The 19099-nt window shown below is 43.5% G+C and overlaps 1 protein-coding gene across 1 annotated transcript in view; it reads left to right on the forward strand.

Moving 5' to 3' along the window:
* Window positions 1-19099, forward strand: part of DIAPH2 (diaphanous related formin 2) — a 168167-nt gene that overhangs the window by 117056 nt on the left and 32012 nt on the right. The window lies entirely within an intron of this gene.

Below are 19099 nucleotides of genomic sequence, written 5' to 3' on the forward strand. Positions count from 1 at the left end.
TCTTTGGCAAAGACTTGCCAGCAGTTTTCACTGGGCTGCTGTTGGGCAGGGAGCTCCTGTGAAAGCCCAGCCCAGTCACAGATCTTTGACCTGCAGCTCCAGGTTACTGTGTGCTCTCAGGGCTCCTGTTGTCTTTGAAATGGCATTTAAACATCCCTGCACTGAGTGTGCTTCATTCTTACAGCTGTAAGTGCCATTAATTCTTTGTGGGTGGTGCCATGATGAGCGTGGCACCTTAACATGGCACCATTAGCTCCTTAACAAACAAGATTGGAGCGTTCAGCTGATCATCATTTCCAAGCACTGCTCTGGGGTGTGTTCTGCTCTGGTAGGAACTTCCAGTGCTTGGAGTCTTCAAAGTAACAATACATTAGGATAGCTTTGTTTTCCTGAGGAAGACATTGGTTTTGGACTCGACTCTGTCCACTTGACTGAGCAATTGCTTCTTCCTGCAAAGCTGGTTTTGAGACAATTGGAGAAGTTAATCAGTGTCAGTGTTTCCTTCATTCACTTCTCTGGTTGTGACGTTCCAGTGGCACACACACACTTTGTGAAATGCATTTACTCTGCTTTCACTTCTCATCAAAGCTCGTGGCAACTGTGTTTTGCAATTTTTCATTTCAAACATGTCTTATAGTAAAAAATGCAGTTTTAAAAATCTACAGTTGAAGTTATTTGGCACAGAATCAAAAGCTTGGTTTGGATTTGTTTGGTAAAAGAGGGTCATGAATAAGCCATGTGAATCTACCTGATCCTCAGTGAGCTGGGGTTAGGTTCATGTTGGCTGATGAGTTTTTTAGAGAAACAGAAGAGTAAAGGCAAATTCTGTTACCCTCTTTAATAGCAAAGGTAGTGTATAGTTATTTTTAATTTGCCATATGCATGATCTTATGAAAAAAACCAAATAATTACTTGATTTGTTCATACTCTGAAATCAAATCCACTACAGCTCCTGGATCATTCTTGATTCAGGGCTTGTTTCTGCTCTCAGATCACATCTGAAAGAAATCCTCAATCAAAATTTGTTTTTTCCCCCGTCTTGAGAAATGTCATTTTGAGAGATGGTTTCTCAGTATTGTGACTTGAGGAGACATTTGTCACCAAGTGGGGACAATGCAAATCTTCCCAGGGACCAGAGGAGATTGCACAGAATCTGCTGCAGCTGAGAAAACAGAGGATGATTTGAACGTGGGGCAAAACCAGGGATTCCTCAGCAAAAACAGGGGACAGAGCTAATTAAAATTCCCTTTGACTGAGCTTCTTTTTTCTGTAGTTACTTTGACTTCTGTGTTTGGAATTTCATTGAGTCAGGTGATGTTCCAGTGGGGCCTGGCTTTTAAATGTAAGGAGCTGGCTGACTTTGGAGAACTCAGTGTGAGAAAAGTGTTTGGAACTCCAGTTCCAGACTCTGGCCAACTGTAAGTGTTCTGTAGGAGGAGAAGGCCGTGAAGTGAAATTTTCAGGGGTAGCTAAGAGTTGAGAATTGGATGCAATAAATGTTAGCACCAGTTAAATATCTCATTGAAACCTTCATGTAAATTTTCTCATGTGGTTTAGAAACATAGGTGACATTTTGTGAGTAACTTGTCTACACACCAAAAAATGTGGCTGTGACATTTCTGAGCAGTGAACTACAGCATGAAAGCCCTGGGACCACATTTACAACCTTCCACAGCTCTCCTTCAAAAAAGGAGCAATGGCTTTTCCCTCCTCGGTGCCACTCTGTCCTGCAGAGTTCCATCCAGTGAGATTGGAATCAACAATCAATTCTGTGCCTCCTCTGGTCCAGTGGAAAGGGGGAAAAAAGGAAATAAAAGAGAAGAGCTTGGGGGATTTCTGGGCTTGCTGGGTTGTGTGGTTGTGATTGGCAAATGGAATAATTCTGTCTGTGGGCAGGGAACAGTGCAGGGATTTTCTGGGCATTGTTAGAGCTGAGCTCCCCTGGAGTCAGCCTGGGTTTGGGACACTCGTGGGGAAAAATTAATAAAGGTGTTGCTATTTCCAAGTTAGACTTGTCCAGCAGAGTTTTGGCTTTGAACTTGTCTTGATTACACATTATGGTCTGAGAGGAAATCCATTAATAGTTTCCTGCCTGTTTGGACACAGATCTCATTTTTCTGTGTCAGTTTGGTTGTAGTTTAGCAAGAAGAAAAAAAACAACTTCTGCTTGTTTACTTTTTGTAGTTTTGCTAATTCCGTGGTAACAGGTGGCCCCTACAGAAAGGCAAAAAATCCCTTTCCAAACTCCTAAAAAAACCCACAAAGGAAATGCCCCCAAAACCACTCAGCACTAACAGTGCATTCACTTTTGTGCACTTTTCATGGGTGTGCTCTAGATCTGTCTTTTTCCAAACTCTCTTATTCTGTTTGCATCTTCTCCTGGTGAAAATTAAAACTAGAGAGGTTTCACACCCTCACAGTGGCTGCAATCAGAAGATCCTGGGAATTTAGATTTTGTTGTGTTTGCTTCCAGTGCTTTCATGAAGGAAATTTAACTCAGAAGGAACAAACTGTAGTTTCACTTCTAGATTTTGGATCAGTTTGGCTGAAACAACTTTGAAAAACAAAACCAAACAAACAAGAAAAAAAAAAATCCTGAGTGTATTCCCTGTGGCTTTAGGTGAGTGGGCTGGACCTGGGAGGGATTAATTAATTTGGATAATGGAGCTCCAATTTCTACAGGCTTACAACAAGGAGTGTCACTCCACCTCTTCAGTTTGCCTTTTTTACAGGGTTTGCTGCTGTACCTTGGAGAATATTTGTGCTTACATGGTCATGCCTTTAAAATAATTTCTTTTAAACTAATTTCCAGTCAGATTCAGACTGGTAAGAGGTGCAGAAGGGAAGAGGGGGACTGCTCAACATTGCAGTACTTCTGCCGGGGAAAATCAAACTGTGAAATGTACAGGTTCAGAAAAATAAAGCCCATTTCAAATATGTTTCAATGCATTATGTTTGTTTGCTAAGCCTGGAAATGAAAAGCTACACTTTAATGGGTTGCATTATGACCCCAGACTTTTCCAGTAAAAATGGTTTTGTTGGCAGGTCATGGAAGTAATAATAATAAATTCCTGCCTCCCTCCTCTAGTTTTACATTTCACTCTTTAGTTTTCTTTCTGCTGTAGATTTCTCAGTGTGCAGAAGCACTGTGTGCTTCCTCTCTCCTGAGCTCAGTGCTCCACTTTAATGTTTCCACTGGATTTTGGGGAGAGAAATTGTCCTTTCAGTGCATTGCTTTGCTTAGAGAGCCTACAAAATAATCATTAGCAATCAGCCTCTGGAAATGTTGGTTCCTCTTCCAGAAATACCCTTGCATTTTACAGGTTTGCCAGTGTTGGGGTAATCAAGAGCAGTGTTAGGTGGCATTTATCCCAGGGTGCCAATAAAATCTGTACCCAGCCCTGCTGCTGCACAATAATCCCTGCCCTTGGTCCTGGCCCTGGGCTCTGAAATTATTAAAAGACCAATTCAGGAATAATTTTTTTCTCTAAATTAGCTTAAGCAAATTTTCTGCACAGAGCTAACTATTCTGCTAAGGCTCTTTTTATTAACTTTCTGAGGTTTTTTGGCGTGGAATTCAATTTCTTTTAGGAATGTTAATAACCAGTGCCCTCTCCCATGTATGCAAACTCTGGCAGCCTCCCTGGGCCGTTTTTTCTGTGCCTCTCTGCTGGGGATGCCGTGCTGCAAGGGAGCTGCAGGAAGCTTCTCCTGCTTTAGATCTGTGTGTTTCTTGAGCATTTCCTCTGCTCTCTCAGCACACATTTTGGATTTGGTTTTAATTCCTGCACCAAAATCAGATCTGTTGCTGCCCTGTCATTATTTCCATGCTAAGAGCACACCTTGAGAATGAAAGGGAGACCCTGAACCTCCCTGGCTCAGTCTCAGCCTCTTTGGTGGCCTTCCACTCCTTGGTTAACCTTTGCAAGAGAAAAAGGAGTTGTGGCTATAGTGTTCCTATTTTTTAAATGATTTTTTGGTAATTTTCATATGGCATTCAGACATTTTAATTTAAAATATGAGTTTAAGTAGGTGGATATTTTTCATTGCATCAGAATTCTAATTGAATTCTTATTGTTTTAGGAATCTTGTGTCTTTTGCTTGGAGATCCAGCAGTGCCTAAAGACTCACTGCTGCTTGTATACCATTCTAAACTAATTTTACCTTTGATTGCATTAACTAAAATCTGGAGGGTTAGTTGGGTTTCTGCCTGCACAGTCCTCATTTACCTGAACACATTCAAATAAAAACCTTCAGTCAAAGCAAATTTGCTTTCCTGAAAGCATTGTCAGTCACTCTGGATGTGTCAGTTGTCTAAATGAGCTGGGTTTTGATGTGCCTGCATCTGTGCACTGGTGAGAATGTCAGAAATGTTCAAATGCCAGGAGGTGGGAGGTGCCCTGAATCTGTGCTCAATAAAATCCCCTTCAGAGGAACAGATCCCTAACATTAAATTCCTGTTATCAAGTTGGAAATACCCATTATGGGCTATCAAAATTTAGTCCTGAGTTTAAAGATCAGTTTATATTTTAAACTTCTTCATCTTTTCAAACATCTGAGCTTTGAGGAGCTGAGTAGAGGCATGTTAGCTATGCAGTTGTGTGGTGGAGGATTTTTGCTTACAGTCAGGTGTTGTGGACTGGTGGGACTCACACAAGATCCAAGTGCTTCAAAATTCCCACATCTGTAATAGCAAGGGCTAAACAAGATCACCAATAATAAATTTACTCATTTTGCTATCATGGCACTATTGTAGACTTAAGTTTGCTTTTTATTTCTAAATATAAATACGAGCACCGTTCAAATTGAATCTCAGCAAGTTACCTGAGTCCTGGGAGCTCCATAAACAGTCCCAAAGCTGTTTAAAAATAGGTGTTTGTGGCATAATCTGTTTTTACTGTGTCTGCATTTTGTCTTATGGCTTTTGTAATTAAAGGAGTCGTTAGAAAATGCATTTTTCCTGTGGCCTGGCATGAAAGGAGCAGCTTTGATATGGGGAGAGTTTACTTGACAGGGGAGGTGCCTCTGCCCATGACAGGGGGTTGGAATTGATGATTTTTTTAGGTCCCTTGCAGCCCAAACCTGAATTTTGTGAGTTTTCAGAGGAATTCCCCTTGCAGGCAGGATGGAGGAGAAGTGGGCAAAAAGGGACTAAAGAGGCTTCAGCCTGCTCAGGCTGGATGCTCCAGGTTTTTGGGTGGACATTCCCTGGAGCAGGCATGGAGTGATGGGGCTCCAGAAACACCTCAGGACCACTGGCTGGACAGAAAGACAGAAATTCAGGAACTCTGTACATTTGCATTACTGCTTTCACCTCTGTAGGTGTGTGACCCTTCTCTGAAGGAGTGCTGGGGATGGATTTGTCGTGTTTGGAATTGATTTGGTGCTCTTGGTGTGCAGGGACTGTTCACGTGCTGACCTAGAGCAGGTCAGGGGTTTGTGAAGGTTTGGGGAGCTCCTCAGCCACAGAGAGATGGGGCTGTGAGCTCTGGGCTTTGGATCCCTCGTGCTGCTTCCTCTGAACCTGAGCTGTTATTTGCCATTTGATGCATTCCCAAAACAAGAGTTTTTCCTGAACAAATGAAAATGTGCCATCAGGTGGCAGAGCCACGTGCAGGTTCTGCTGAATGTCCTTCAGAAAGTCATTGTGCTGTGTAATTGTAACTAATTACCTGAGTTTGGTGTTCACATCAAGCCTTTAATGACTTACCCAGGCTAAGGAGAGCTCTGGACCCCTTGCTTGTGTTCGTGTGCTTCAGAGTGCATTCAGTGCAGTGGGAAAAGTTCTCCCTCTGAAGTTTCAGAGTATTTTTCAAGTTTCAGCATTTTTAAAACTCAGCACTGGTGCTGCTTTACTCACTGAATCGCCCTAACATCCAAGCATATGAAATTTGAAGTTTTTGTGCCTTTTGAAGTACAAACCCTCTGTCCAGAAGTGGTGCTGGGAGTTCCAGGGAGCACTGAGGATTCTTCATCTTCAGCTGGTACCACAGAACTTCTGGGCTTGTGCCAGACATGTGCAGACCTGTGCCAGTTGCTCTTGAAATTGTGTTGTATTTCATTTTAAATTTCCATACCATTTTGTATTTATTTGTATTTATTCCTTTAAAGTTGTTTGTGTCTGTCTGATCACAGGACTCTGCAGGCACCCAGAGCAGCCCTGGAGTCTCTCACAGTGTTTATTGTGGAGCTCCTTCCTCTTAGAGATGCTCTGGCACAGTTGCCTCTGAACCTTCTAAAAGCCCTCAGAAATCCAAAAGCCTTTTTGAACGTCCTGTGTCGTGAAATAGATTTTTACAAATAAAACAAACGAACAAAATTTTTACAAATAAAATGAATAAAGCTTTTCTGGGAACCAGGAATTCTTCCCAGCAAGCAGCCCATCAAAAGGATGATCCAGGAGGAGGCTGCCAAGGTCACAGAGCAGGATTTTGTACGAGTTGGAAGTCACTCACCACTGTGAATTTATTTATTCTTTAATTCACACTGAATCTGAAAACTGCTCTATTTTAATGAGCTGTGTCCTGCTAGATGGGAAGGCCTCCATTTCCAGAGACTGATAGCTGAGCTCTGGCTGCATCTTTATGCAGTAGCTGAAGTTAGAGGAACTTCTTTTACATGCAGAGAAAGGATATTCATGCATTCATTTACCAGCTACATGAGTAGTAATGAACGATATGCAAGGCTAACTTAATTTGCATTTGGCCATTTGAATTTTCTTTGTCAGTGCTGACAGTGTTATCATGCAATTATTGTGAAACACTTCTATTTGAAAAAATTTCTCCCACAGTACTGTTTACTGAGGTAAAGCACATTGGCTTTAATATTTTAATATATATACATAATGAATGGAAAGGGAAGAGATGAAAATCACTGTTGCAGTGTGTGACTTGGGAGGGGATTAATTGAAGTGACATTAGGTCCAAATGGTTATTTTGTAGATAGGGAGGATTTCTGTTCCAGGGTGCAGAATTGGGTCCCCAGCCTCTGGCCCAGGTCCTTCATTGGGGCTGTCCTTGAACTTCATTTGTTTCCTTTCTGCAGAGGCAATATTTACCCTATGGGCTGTGATGTAACAGAGCAAACTGTGAAACTTCTCATTTTCTTCTGGCATTAGCAGGAGAAAATAAGAGAAAAACCCCAAAATCACAGTGCTCAGTTACAGAGTACTGATACCATCTCAGGCAGGCAGTTAGGTCATTTTGTGGGAGGTCAGCATTGCAGTTGCCTCAAGTAATTCTGTTTTCCTGATTTTTTAGTTTCATAATCATAAGAATTTATTTTCCTGATGTTTTAGGTTCACAATTTTTCATTTCATAAGGAATAAATTTGTTTTCCTGATGTTTTTAGTTTCGTAGCCTTCTGAGAGGATAAGCTCAAGGTGCAGCCCAGGTGTGCAGTGGCAGAGGGACAGGTCCAGGCCAGCAGTGCCTTTGGAGCAGCTCTGCAGAGGAGGGACCACATGTGGAATGGCAATGCCACCTGAACTCTGGGCTTAGACCTCTGCTGCTGTTATGGTGCCCACAGAGGTGTGCTACCCAAACCAGAGCTTGGTCTTTATGGCTTATTGCAAGTGGAAAATGTCACCAGTTTTGTGATATCACCTGGTCCTCTTTTGGATTGATTTTGTGCTTCCAGGAATGTGGGGGAAGATCATTTCAGGGAGCTGATTTGTGTATTGGCACGTTGTTGGCACATTTCATCTGTGATTTCTTTTGCATCTTTCTACAAAGCATCTCTGGCCATTTATTCACACTGTGCTGGGTTTAGAAGGCTGCAGGCCTGACTGTGCCTGGCAGTGCCCTGTGTCAGGGTGCACACAGTGGTGAGCTGCAGGCAGGCTGGGATTTCAGGAGAGCTGATGGTGCTTGTGCAGGCTGAGCTGGAGCAGAGGCTGGGCAGAGTCCCAGAATAAAGCAGGGATTTATTTAAGGATCTCCTCAATGGACCCACCTGGGGCAGCACCAGAGCCCAGCCAGGGCTGCACCCAAGATGACCCAAAATGGCCCCAAAATGCCCGGCCGGGCACGGGGTCTCTCCCTGGGATCAGCTCTGCTCCATTCCCACCTTGCAGTTCATTGTCCCAGCCCAGCTTTAGCCCAGGCACTCCCACCCTTGTTTTTCTCTCTCCAGCCCACGGGGTTTGTGCTCCTGGGCTGAGATTGGGATCATTTGTCCTTGGTGCCCAGCTGGAGCAGGAATTGTTTTGTCTCCCTGCTCTGTGCAGAGCTCTCCATCCCCTGATGTGAACCCAGACCCTCACACTAAAGCAGGACAGAACCTGAAAATATAAAAACTAAAACCTGAGGCAACATTGAGACCTGGTCAATCATCATTTCAAAGCCAATTTCCTGTCAGTATCTCCATTGCATTTCTGAAACTGCAGCACAGGTGGTTCATCTCATTATTGCACATTATTGCCTCAACATAATGTAGCTGAGCTGGTACATTTGGAATGTATGGAGCTCCAAAATTGCTCTCACATCCTGAGCACTATCCATGCTGGTTAATTGTAGGACATTTGCACTGCTGGGTTGTTTCAGTTTCAATGCTGCTGTATTTTAAAGGGTGCTGCAATTAGGGTGAAGTTATTTTTAATGATGACTAAAACCAGATGTGAGATATTGATGATGTACATTAATAATAATTCTGATAGTCCTGGTTTTTAGAGGAACTAGTTTCAAATCCCAGCATTGCCTTTATTCTGTAAAATCCAGACAGCAGCCTTGAAAGAGTTGGTTTTATTTAGCCATGCTCAGAACACCCTGCAGAAGGGAACCTTTGATATGGTTTGTTGATCTTCTCAGTAGATCTCTGCATCTTACACAGCTGATTTCTCTTTTGGAGGGGAAAGTGTTATAATAGGCTCTGATATAAGATTTTGTAAGAACATTATCACTAATATATCTATTAGTGTGTGCATTAGCTCATCTCCTTTACCCTCTCATGGAAGTATATAATGTCATAATATTGTTATTTAAAAACTATATACACACTGGATAGTGCCTTCCAGATGGAGGTCTAAAAATAACAGAGATACTAGAGTTCTTCTTCAGATCCACATTTTATTCACTTCTCATTTTATTTCTGATTTCTGTATTTTTTTCTTCCATTTCTTGTTGTATTGGGTATTTCTTCTGTTGGTGGAGAAGATTCTATTTAAATAATTATAAAGAGAGTATATAAAATTTTACAATGCTGTCTATGTGTCTGTAATTCCATGAATATATTACTGGAGTGGAATGTCAGCCTTCCTGCATTTTCCCTACAAATTTAAATTACAAATTAAAATAGACATACCACACTGAAATAGGGAAAATGTTCAGTCATTGTGAGGATGATTTTTTTTCATTTTAAAGGGAACAAGTTTCTAAAATAACATAATAGGGGAAAAAGCCATTATTGGCAGTATTCCCTCAGGAGAGGGAGAAATCATTCAGCTTGGAGGGCCACAGGATTTTCTGTGCTGTGATCAGGTTACATTGTCAGCTCAGCTGGCTTTGGGCTCTGTGAAATTGTGTCCAAACCAGAATGGGATGGAGGGAGGACCCAAAAGGTCCTTATGGCTTCATGGAGCAGAGCTGGAGTCCGAGAGCAGCAGCAAATTCCATCATCGCTGGGGGTTGGTTAAAGTCCAGCAAGGTGTTGAATCAACTATTTGGAAATTTCCTTACAAAATAAACAAAACAAGACAAACCACCCCAAGAAACCCACTACCAAAAAACAGAACAAGAAAACCCACCCAGATCTGATGATTCACTCCTGAGAAAATACATTATCATCCCTGTCAGACACTGCAAAGATGACTGGCAATTTCTTTCCTGGTAAAATCTGTTCATTACAAGATGCTTTTGACAAAAGCTTATTTTATTTTTAAATCTGCTTTACCAGAGTGTAAACCTTGAAGGGAGATTTACTGGAAGTTTCATTTTTTTTTCTCCTAATGGATAACCACTCAGAAGGGAGTTGGAATTGTGTTTATGGAGACTTCTGAATATTTACTTCCTGTTGAAATAATAGAGACACTATTACTAAGGAATGTACATCTCAAAAGGATCTCTCTTCACTGAAGGCAGTCATGGTTTGGTTGAAAGGAGTAGGAGCTCATCATGAGTGAGCAGATATGAATCAATTCTGAGTGAGCAGATATGAATCAATTCTGAGTGAGCAGATATGAATCAATTCTGAGGTGTCCTTAAACTTCTTAGGAAAATCTCTTGAATTTTGTTGTTAAAGAATCAGGAAGGTCTGTAGCACTGAGGGGGGAGGATTGCAGGAGTGGATGAACATTTCTAAAGCAGGTTTGGCATTTTGCTGGAGTTGCATGTGTGCCAAACCCTGGCTGGTAGGGCAGCAGTGAAGGGATGGAGCATCCGCAGACCAAGTGCAACACCAAGCCTGCTCTAGAGGAATTGCTCCTCAGTGCAGGGAGGTGAGGGGATGGATTTGTGGGGAAATTTAGGGACTGTTTGTAGGTTTGATGTGGCTTTTTTGTAGTTGTTCACTTACTCATTTTTTGAGACTATTTAATTTTTTTCTGTTTAAGAGGTTATTGATCTATTTACATGGGCACCCCAGGACATTTCATGTTCAGAGGGCTCTGGGGTTCTGCTCTGCTGGCACCTCCAGGACCATTTCATGTTCAGAGAGCTCTGGGGTTCTGCTCTGCTGGTACCTCCAGGACCATTTCATGTTCAGAGGGCTCTGGGGTTCTGCTCTGCTGGCACCTCCAGGACATTTCATGTTCAGAGGGCTCTGGGGTTCTGCTCTGCTGGCACCTCCAGGAACATTTCATGTTCAGAGAGCTCTGGGGTTCTGCTCTGCTGGCACCCCAGGAACATTTCATGTTCAGAGGGCTCTGGGGTTCTGCTCTGCTGGCACCTCCAGGAACATTTCATGTTCAGAGAGCTCTGGAGTTCTGCTCTGCTGGCACCCCAGGACCATTTCATGTTCAGAGGGCTCTGGGGTTCTGCTCTGCTGGCACCCCAGGACATTTCATGTTCAGAGGGCTCTGGGGTTCTGCTCTGCTGGCACCCCAGGACATTTCATGTTCAGAGGGCTCCCTGGAATGGTCTGCACAGCTCTCTGGCACTGAGCCTTCACGTGCCATCAGGATGGTGTGAATGACCACTGGTGGTTTTTCAGACACTGCCATCCTTGGGAGGGTCTGTTCAAGTGCAATTCCTCTTCCCCAGGATTTTTTCCTTTATTTAAAACATGATATAAAATACAGAAACAATGGAAAATGTGATGTTTATGGGACTGTGTAGCCTTTTGATTTCCACTTTCAATTCTTTTTTCCTGTGCATAGATAACTCACAGAAACCACAGAGTATTCTGAGCTGGAAAGGACCTACAGGGATCATCAAATCCAGGTGTTAAGTGCATGGCCATGCAGGGACTGACCCCTTAACTCTGGTGGTTTTAGCACCTGGCTTTGACCAGCTGAGCTCATCTCTGTTTAGATCTATGTATATTTTTAGGTTTCTTTTTTTTAATGTCTATTTTAGAAAGGGCTTCCCTCAAATAATTGGCATGAGAAGGTTGCATTTGATGGGTTTTTTTAAGAGGAAATCTCTCCCAAGAGCTCTGTGTTACTCTCAGTCCTTCAGGTTGAGTGTAAATACTCTGGGCTCTGGCTTTAGCCTTTTGGAAATGACTCAATATGAATTTACTGTAATGATGGGCTAATTAGTTAAAGTTCACTGAGTTTAGCTAAACACACAGTGTTTGATTTAGAGAGATAAATCTGTGCTCTGTCAACCTTTCCAGGCATAAATAATCCTGCTCCCAACATTATGTGACAGGTAGTCAGGCCTGGGGATGTGCTGCAGAGCAGCTCAGCTCAGCTCTTCACTCTTGACTAGTTATTTATCTCGTGGAGCAGAATCCACCACTGCCAGATGGGAAGTGGGGAGCACCCAAGGAAGCCTCTCCAGCCTTCCTGTCCTCCCTCCATGCAGCAGGAATGGTTTGGAGATGGTGCCTGTACCTCACATGGCTGTGTTTTGGGGTTTGGGTGCTGTAAACCCTCTCTGTGCCCTGTATATTCTGAAATATCTTTATATTTATCTGAAATATTTTTTATGTTTAGAAATGCTCTGTTATTAATAAGACTCTGCAAGCATTTTTAACCTTTTGCATCTTCAGGATATGAGACAACTGCAGAAGATGATTTCAGAAATGTGTTCACAGGTGAGGTGTTCACACTTCAGCAGACAAACCAAAACCCCCAAACCTCCTTTATCTGGTCTGTGGCACCTCTGGGTGTTATTTATTGGAAGGAGAGTGACGAGCTGTGTCTGCTGCAGTTCCAGGCACACAGAAAGATGCCTTTAAATCAAGCATTTACGGGAGCCTGTCCCTGTTGGTGGGGAGATAAAAGTCAGTGGAGCAGGGTGGTGCTGCTGGGGTTGCTGTGCTGGGGGGTGAGCAGGGCCACTGGATAAAAGCAGCTTTTTTGAGGCAGCATCAAAGCCCCCAGCAGCAAAACCCTTTTTGCTCTCAGCTGCTGGAGCAGTCTGACCCAGGAAGAACTTGCTCTTGGCCACAGATGAGAGCAGTTGTTTAAAACAGAGGCAGACAACAAAAGGACCCACAAATGTCATCCTGTACACAGAATTTTCTGACAATTCCTCGTAGAACTCCTGTCATTTTAGCAAATGAATCAATTGGAGGGAGCTCCTGGGAAGAGCCCTTATGGTTTAAGGAGAAAATGGCACTGTCTGGGTTCTGGTTTGCACTGAAAAGGAATGAAAAAATAATAAAAATTAACGTTCAGCAAGTGAACAACTGAACTGGTACAAACCGAAAGCTTTTCCTTAAATCTCGCTGGAGCTGTGAGCAGTGGGGGCTGGGATGTGCTGAGGTGATGGCAGCAGAGCTCCTGGCCGGGGAGCTGCTCCCAGTTTGTCCCAGTGCTGCACTGGGGCCGGGTGGGTACCACTAGGTGGAACCATCCACCCTCCCTTGCTGCCAGCACAGAGCTCACTCAGAGCCTCTGGAAGGGTCTGAGCCAGAGGTTTTGTGTTGGTTTGTGTGTGTCCGTGAGGGAAGGAGGAAATTGCTGCCTGCTTGGCTGAAATTGTTTTTGCTAAAATAGGCAATACAATCTCTCCTCTGTGACCACGGGGATTTTGTGCACTGGCAGTATTGCAGCCTTTGCAGGGTTCTCACCCCAAGGTTTCTGGGTTTGTGTCCCAGTTCTGCCTAAAATCCCCTTTCTTAGTGTATTTATGATCACTGCTCCAAAAATTAAGCCAGGCTTTAATATAGATTTCATTCTTTGCAGGTTTTTGAATGAGTAGTGTCAGTGAAGGAGAGCTCTAGAAATATATTTTTTAAAATCACATTTAGTATTTATATTAAATATATCATATTTACTACTTATATAGTATGTCTATAAATATTTATATATTTATTTATTTCGCTTCTTAGCAACAGAATAAATGGTTTTTCATTAGAAAAACATGAATTCCAAACCATGACTGTGAGTCAGGGGTAAGATTTCTTGGTTTATTCTAATTTTCTGTGTTAGCTTGCATTGTGCTGTATTGCCCACAGTCCTTTCCTACAGTAATTAATTAATCTTTCAGGGCTGTGCTCACTCCAGCTGCAAAGCCCTGACCATTTGCTGGACGTGGGGATCTCTGGTGAAATGATGCAACAGCACTAAAAATAATTGCACCTTGAAACTGGGAACATGTAGGGATGGAAACAGTTTGTCATTGTGCCTTTCCCTTCCTTCACTGCCAGCAATGACTGGAGTAAAAGATAAGCAGAAAAGAGAACTTTTATGGTGAGAATCGTTCCTTATGTCTTATTTTCTCTCTTTTTTTCCCACCTTTGGTGCAGCACTGGGGAAGCTTTGCATGTGGGGACCCACAGAAGGCAGCTGCAGACAGCAGGGGGAAGAGTTTGGTCAAATTGCCACTCTACCAAACATCCATAGAAAAAAAACAAAAACATTTCCATTGCCAATGACAAATCCAAGCTGAAAGTTGGCCTTGCCTGTTGTCATTCATTGCCATTCATATTTGGGAAGCAGACTGCTGTGATAATTGATTTGATGGTCCAGCTTGAGTGGAAGCACTTCTGGGCATAGCAGGCCTCAGAGATGCCAAAAAAGAAGAAAAGGTGGGAATGAAATAATGCACTACTTTCTCCTCAGAGGCATGTGGCCCAGTTTTTGAGAGCAGAAAAACATGCTTTAGAAGAAGAAAGAAAGAAAAAAAACTTAGTAACTCAGTAATAAGTACAAAAATGACCATATAGCCTCAGTCAGATAAAAATAGGCATTCAGAGAGAGACAATAAGTGTACATATTTTACTGGCAGGTGAATAATAGGAGAATGCTGTGGAAATAATCTGATTTTTAACGGACTCTGTCCAAGGGAGTACCTTTCTTGCTTCTTTTTTTTTGTGTGTAACAACAAAAGAGGCTCCCTTTCCTCAAAACACAGACACAAAATCAAAACCACCCAAAAAAACAATGTTTAATTTTTTTTTTTAGGCTTTCCAAAGAGGAATTGATAGTTCAGAAGAAGGGAAGGAAGGCAATTATTGAATTTGAAAGGCAATGGATGTGCTTGGATGATGTGAACTCCCGTTGGGTTTATTTACTTCCAGCCTAGGTGATAATGAGGCTTTTCCCCGCATTTCTGGCCATGGGGCAGTGTTCACCCACAGCCTCCTGCTGCTATGAATAACCCAGGACACTGAGTGCTCCTTGGGGAGAAAAGTAGATTTAAAAACTTTTGTGTTCAGCGCTTGACCTCTTAATCACAAGTGCCAGCAGCCTTTCATCGATTTAAAGACCCAAACAAAACCAGATCGGCCTGAGCCATTGAAACAGGAGCTGCAATCACAACCGGTTTGTCTTCTGAGTGCTGCTTATTTACAGGCAAAACCAGTGAGGTCCCTCAAGTGCTGAACTCTTTGAATTCATGGTCCTGGGTCTTTTATCCAGGCCAAGCAGAAGGGACTGAACTGTGCCAGTAAAGACTGGAAAAGCAGAGCTGGTGGAGGAGCAGGGCTTGGGAGTGTGCTGCTCCAGGCCATCCATGAACAGCACTCTGATTTTCAGGCTTTGAAGGACCTGTCCTGCCTTCATGAGATGGTAGCTGGTGTGAGCACAGAACATCGTCCACACTGAGCAAACAGTCTGTAAAAACATGCTCATTTCTTAGGAGGAAACATCAGGTTTTCTGCTATGTTAGGACTTTTTTGATGAATTGTTCACAGGGGTCCCAGGATGAGGGAAGAGATGAGAAAGTTGACTCCATGTTTCAGAGGACTTGATTTATTATTTTATGATATATATTATATTAAAACTATACTAAAAGAATAGAAGGAAGGATTTCAGCAGAAGGAAGCTAAGAATAGAAAAGGAATGAATGACAAAGGTTTGTCTGTGACCCAGACAGTCTGGACAGCTGGGCTGGGATTGGCCATTGATGAGAAACAACCACAGAGACCAATCCCAGCCCCACCTGCTGCATCCCACAGCAGCAGATAAGAATTGTTTGCATTTTGTTCCTGAGGCTTCTCAGCTTCTCAGGAGGGAAAGATCCTAAGGAAAGAATTTTTCATAGAACATGTCGGTGACACTTTTTAAATTCCTTTTTTTATACATTGGAAGCAGAAGCTCAGAGTTTCATAAGCCATTAAACACCTGACAGTGATATAACCTCTGTGCCTTTCTTCCTTTGAATTCTTCTTGCTTTCTATCTACTTATCTATAAAATTCCTTTTAAAGTATCAAAATACTCCAATGAATTGATGGATAGGAAACATCCCACGTGGCAGGTGTTTGAAGGAGATGCTCTTTGTGCATCTCAGCAGAAGAAAACTTCTCAGAGAAGCCTTGGTTTGGAGTGAAGCTGAAGTTCAGGTGGGATGCTGGTCACAGGTGGGGCAGCAAGGGAATAAATGGAACACTTGAGGAGTTCTGGTGTTTTGGGAATTCATGGAGAGCACTGAAAGTGGCAGCAGGAAGGCTCAGCTGATGGGGAATGCCTGGATTAACCTGACTCTGCATCCCTTGTGCACCCGTGCTGAGTTGGTCTGGATCTGCACACAGATCCATTTCCTTAGGCTCTGAAATGTGTGAATTCTCCCCTGGCTTTGTTGGGAAGTGTGTCCTTCCTTTCAGGGTGCTTTGGAGATATGTGTGACAAATTACTGGAGCTCCTGAGCACACAGATCCTGGTCAGTTCATCTGAGCTGCAGCTTGGGAAGTGCTTCCAGCTGAGCACACTGCAGTAAATATTATTAGACCTTGATTAAAAGATAATTGGGGTAATTTAGATTTTGACTGCAAATTCTGTGTGAGCCATTGTGTTGTAGTGGTAATGATTAGTAATTATTTTATTCTGTTTTCAAACTGGGCAGCACCTCCATGCTTCACCAAGTGCATGCTGCTGCCTCTCAGGCAGAACCCGAGGCCAGAGGAGTTCCAGGGAATGGTGCTGGAGATGTGGAATATTGCAGGAGCTCACTGCCCCCTGTGCACACAGGAGCAGCTGCTGGCCCTGGCAGGGGGAGCCTGGCCCCAAGGAATGGGGGAGCCTTCCCAAACCAAGTGGATTTGGCACTCTGCTGTGTAATTCCCTGATGAGTGAGGGCAGCACGGGTGAAACCCTTGGGAATTCCCTGCTGTGCCATCTCCCTGCCCATGGTGGGGGTTTGTGTGTTCTCAGACCATGGAGAGCTCTGCTCTGGAGGGCACCTCGAGGTCCCCTCATCCAAGCCCTGCTGGAAAAGGGCCACACACCAGGGACTGCTGTCCTGGGTTGACTCTCTGATGCTTTTATCTGCAATCCCCTTGTCCTGCTCATGCTGAACAAACCCCTCCCAAATCTGCCCTGAACCAGGACACCCACCAAGCTCTCCTGGCTGTTTCCAGTAGAAAGAAGTTCCCAGCACTTGTCTGGAGATGTTTAATTGCTGCCACAGTGGATTTGGAGCTCACCCTGGAGGACCTCTGGCCTTTTGTCAGCCCCTGGTGCTGGCAGTGCCTGCTTCCCCTGGGAGCACCCTGAGGAGCTCAGCTGGTTCTGGCTCAGGTTAGGCTGAGCCCACCCTCATTGTCAGGTGTCACAACATGTCAGGAGAGAGCTCCACACTCTGTGAGTGGTTAAATGTGTCTTCTGTGAGTGGCTAAATGTGCCTTGGTGCTGTCACATCACTTCTGATAGTCACATGCAATTGCTGCATCATAAAAGCAGCCAGCCCAAAGCTCTGCTCAAAGCAAGGCAGGGATCAGCACAAAAACACCTGATTTAAAAAGGGAGAAAGCTATTGGAAGGTGACAGCTGGAATTCCAGTGCTTAATCTGTGTAATTAAAACTTTTCTGAGGAGCAGGAAAAGCAGGTTGGACTTAAGGTAGTTTTAGGAGTTAATTAGCAAGGTCTTTTTGAATATTAAGAATGCCTTTGAAGGATAAAGTTTTAAAAAACTAGTTCAGGGCTTTCAAACAGCATAAATTAAGGGAGAAACTTTCTTTTTACACCTCCTCAAGAATGCAGACAGAGTCATCCTCCCTAAGCATGCCATTTCCTTCCATCAGAAATATAATCATAGATCCCCCTCAATGTCTGATCTTCATGAGGATTTATTAGCTTGCTAACAGTGCACTGTGATTTAACTGGAAATAATATTTTAGAGGAGATTTTTTGCACATTCCCCATTGCAAATACTGAAGTCAGTAGCTCTCAGGTCATAAAGTGAGTTTCTTCCAGGGCTGGGTACTGTGATGTGTCACCAATATAGGGAACAGCAGCCTGCACATCTCAAGGTACAGCCACAGAGTTATGGAGTGCTTTGGGCTGTGAGGGAGCTTCAACAGCACCTGAACCATCCCTGTCCCCCCTGCCTTCAGCCCAGTTTGCTCAAAGCCTTTTTCACCCGGCCTTGGACACCCCCAGGGAGGGAGGGGGCATCTCCATCTCCTGGGGCAGCCCAGCCAAGGTCTCAGCACCCCCACCATGAAGAATTCCCTCCCAGAATCCACCCAGCCCTCTCCTGTGCCAGTCTGGAGCTGTTCCCTGCTCCCTGCTCCTGCCACTCCCTGCTCTGGTCACAATTCCCCCCCAGCTCCAGTGCAGCCCCTCCAGGCACTGCAGAGGGCTCTGAGCTCTCCCAGAGCCTTCTCTTAGAAAAGTTCTGCCTTTTTCCAGGGGAGTGCAGCTGCAAACACAGCCCTGCTTCCTCTCACACGGCTCTGGTGGGTTTTGTAAGCATTTGCCAAGAAATAAAACTCTGAAGTACACTGGAAATTTGGGGCCATATCTCTTAAAGCATATGGAGAGTATGGGCTTGCTCTGTTTATATTTTACCTGGGTTTATGCTTTGTTTTGTGAATGCCCTCACTCTCACAGGGAAAAAGAGCTCTGTGTTTCTTTTACAAAGCTATGTGGGCAAAATTTAGGAGATGTGCTTTGCTTTTACTCACTTTTTATTAGTTCTGATGCACTCAGCTCTTAGAGAATTTCTTACCTGTGAGCTGTTTCAAGCAGCTGTTCCAACAGCAGAGTGCATCTCGATATGAAACTAAATTAATTCACCTGGTTTATCACCTGTGGGTTTGGAAAGCAAATCAACCTCAGAATTATCTATCAACAATAAATACATCAGAGCAGGGCACAGGCAGTGAATGGCAGTGAAGCTCTGGTGCTGTCTGCAGAGATGGTTTAAAGAGGAGTGCACTGTTCCTTGGGTGGGAGCTCCAGAGGAGCTGCAGAATTTTGTAATCATTCACAAGGCATTATTTAAGTTTATTTTAGTACAGCATCCAATCCATTGAGTATTTAAACTTCCCAAATTTCCAGATTAAAAATAAAATAAAATTCAACAGGCTTCAAAACCACTTGATGAAGAGTCAAAAAATCCAGGTCTGAAAAGGAAGATGAAGGTATAAATTAGTATTTGAAGTTTTACTTCGGCCCAGTTGTGAATTATGTAGAAATGTTGATTGCTTCATGAATCAGTACTTCTCTTCCTCCTTAAAAATGCATTGTTCTGGAAACTGTAGAAATTCATAAACAGAACTGTCCAAAAGTAAACTGCTCTGCATCTGGACAGGGTTCCTAGTCAGAG

The sequence above is a fragment of the Serinus canaria genome, chromosome 4A (assembly GCF_022539315.1).
Source record: "Serinus canaria isolate serCan28SL12 chromosome 4A, serCan2020, whole genome shotgun sequence".
NCBI classification, from domain to species: domain Eukaryota; kingdom Metazoa; phylum Chordata; class Aves; order Passeriformes; family Fringillidae; genus Serinus; species Serinus canaria.